Genomic DNA, 2,773 nt, shown 5'->3' on the forward strand with positions numbered 1-2,773 from the left:
GCTGTGGTCTTCTCTTTGTTGGGTTCAAAATGCACCATGACACCACTGCTAACTAACTGATCATATTCAGACACTAGAGGGCAGCTGAGACCAGGTAATGTTATACACGAGGCTCTTCAATATCTTACAGCGTCCTTTTATCCCTGCTGCTAATGATGGTTTAGGATCAACTTCTATTACAGTTAGTGAACTTATTTAGTTCTTACAGTTCTTTTTATGGTAAATCATAGAGTAGGAAAAGAGAGTGTAAATCTTTTGATACCAAAAGAAAAAATGGGACTTACAGTGTGACACCACCAGATTTATTCATTAACTTTGGCAGTAGCTGTTTCAAAACCACATTATGAAAATATGCGTTTTCTTTAATGAGTAATTATGTAAAAAATATAAAAAACTGCATATCTTTAGCTGTATTTCCAACCAAAACCTGCTACAAATAAGCCTGCTTTTTATTCAAATTGAAGTAAAACATCAACATAATACAATTTAGATAGAATACAGGAATTTACCCTCATTTAAAGCCAGAAAACACCCAAATTGGCTGCCTATTGTTGCTGTGGTTTAGAAACAGATATTAACAATGTCCTCATTTTACCATATTAATTTTAAAGTTGAATTTCTGGCGTTGTTATAACTCCAACTGTGTCAGATTTGACCCTATTGCCAGTGTTGCAGTTGGGTCCAACTTGTAGCAATAGCTAAATATTTCTAAATCTTAAAGAAATAAAAATCTATTATATTTAGATATATTATTTGGTCATACTATCCCAAACATTTACAAATAACCTAAAGCTTTTAACAGCGCATCAATCAAGCTATTTCAAGTTTTCATCAATAATTTTGGCTACAGTGTTTTAAAAGTTTACTGGGCTATTTTAACATAATTTATGTTTAAATTAAACTTTTCAACCTATTGAATTTAGTTCTTTAACACAAGTTTGTCAACATTTTATGCTTACTATCTTTAGGCTAGGAATTTTATCTGATACTTAAGGCAATGCTTTTTAGATAACAACCAATTTTAGCTAACCATCTTACTACAGACAGCTCTTAATATAGTTTTATCCTTTAACCAAGCTAACAGTTATCTTTTGTATTTTAGCCAGATATTATTTATTAGTAACTACCTGTTTACTGTTGTTCTTTTAACTTTTTTGGCCCTACTTCAAGCTAGCTTTTTCAACATTTTAATGATAATTTGAAGTTATTTGTATCTGGTACTTATCAACTATTCATCAATTATCTAGGCAAAGTATTCAAGTAACCACTTTTGACTAACATTAGCCAACCACCACAATGTTATACCCTTGCTTCCCCAGCTACTTTAGCATTTTCTTGGTAAAGTTTTAACTATTAACCAAGCTGTTACCTTTTGTATTTTGAGCTAAAATTCATTCATTGAAGCCATTTAACTACATTTAGCTAAATGCCTGTTTACTTTTGTTTGTAAAACTTGTCGTTCAAGCTAGCTTTTTCAACATTTTATGTATAACTTATTGCTAGCTATCTTAATCTGATTCGTAAACTAAAAGTCAAGATTATAAAATATTCAACCATTTTGCTTTTTAGCCAAACACTTGTGCCTAACTTTAGCTAACCACTGCAATAATTTACAGTAGTTTCAGTAGTTTATTGGTGAAGTTGTACCCTTTTATCCCACTTTTATGCCCATTCATGCACTTAAGCCATTTAACTACTTTTAGCTAACTGCTTGTTCACTTTATTATCATTTTAAAATTTTTGTCCGTCATCAAGCTTTATCAACATTTTATGGACAACTTACTGCTAGCTATTTTAATCTAATATTTCAGCTAATAGTTTAGATTTATAAGTTTAGCTAGACAGTGTTCAACCATTGTGCTTTAAGCTAACAACTAACCACATTATATGGTAGCTTAAGCAGTTTATCAGTTTTAACTGTAAACCCAGCAAACACTTATATTTTCTATTCTGCGCAAACATTCATTTCAGCTGTCTTTAATTTTTCTCTGTAAAACTTTAGTCTTTACTTCAAGCTCGCCTTTTCATCATTTGTTTTAGTAACTTAAAGCTAGCTATTTATGTTATGTTATATAAATAAAGTGGATTGATTGTTATTTTAGCTGACGGGTAAGACTAAATAGGGAAAGTGTTAAACTCGAACATTTTAGCTTACAAACTCTGAGTAACTTTAGCTATTTGCCACAATATTATAAGCTAGTTTCATCAATTTCTTGATTAAGTTTAACTGTTAAGCCAGCTAACATTTATATTTTGTACTTTTAAGGTTGATTTATTTTATTTACGCCATTTAACTACTTTTAGCTAACTGCCTGTTTAATTGCGTTCTTATACACTTTCGTCCTTTAAGCTAGCTTTTTCAACGTTTTGTGAATAACTTTAAGTTGGGTTGAGTTGATACTTAAGTTAATAGATTTGACTATTTATCACCTAAGCTGGGCAAAGTACTGACTGCTTTTTAGCTAGCCACCTTTGCCTCACTTAAGCTAACATCCCAATGCTATATGCTTGCTTTGCCAGTAACTGAAAGTTGCATATTTTTACGGTTTACTATTTAAGAAAACAGCTTGAATAGTTTTAGAACTGCTGAGTGATTTATACTTTTTGACCGTCAAACTACCTCTAGCTGAATGATTACCATTTAACTTTTATTTGGATCATCCAGTGCTTCAGATTAGCCTTTTACATTTATTGGTTGCACTCAAGGTTGGTCAGTATTTACCTTATTTCAGAGGGCTATTCTTAGCTAACTGCCTTAGCTGTTAAATTTGAT

The sequence above is a fragment of the Cheilinus undulatus genome, linkage group 21 (assembly GCF_018320785.1).
Source record: "Cheilinus undulatus linkage group 21, ASM1832078v1, whole genome shotgun sequence".
In the NCBI taxonomy this organism is placed as follows: Eukaryota; Metazoa; Chordata; class Actinopteri; order Labriformes; family Labridae; genus Cheilinus; species Cheilinus undulatus.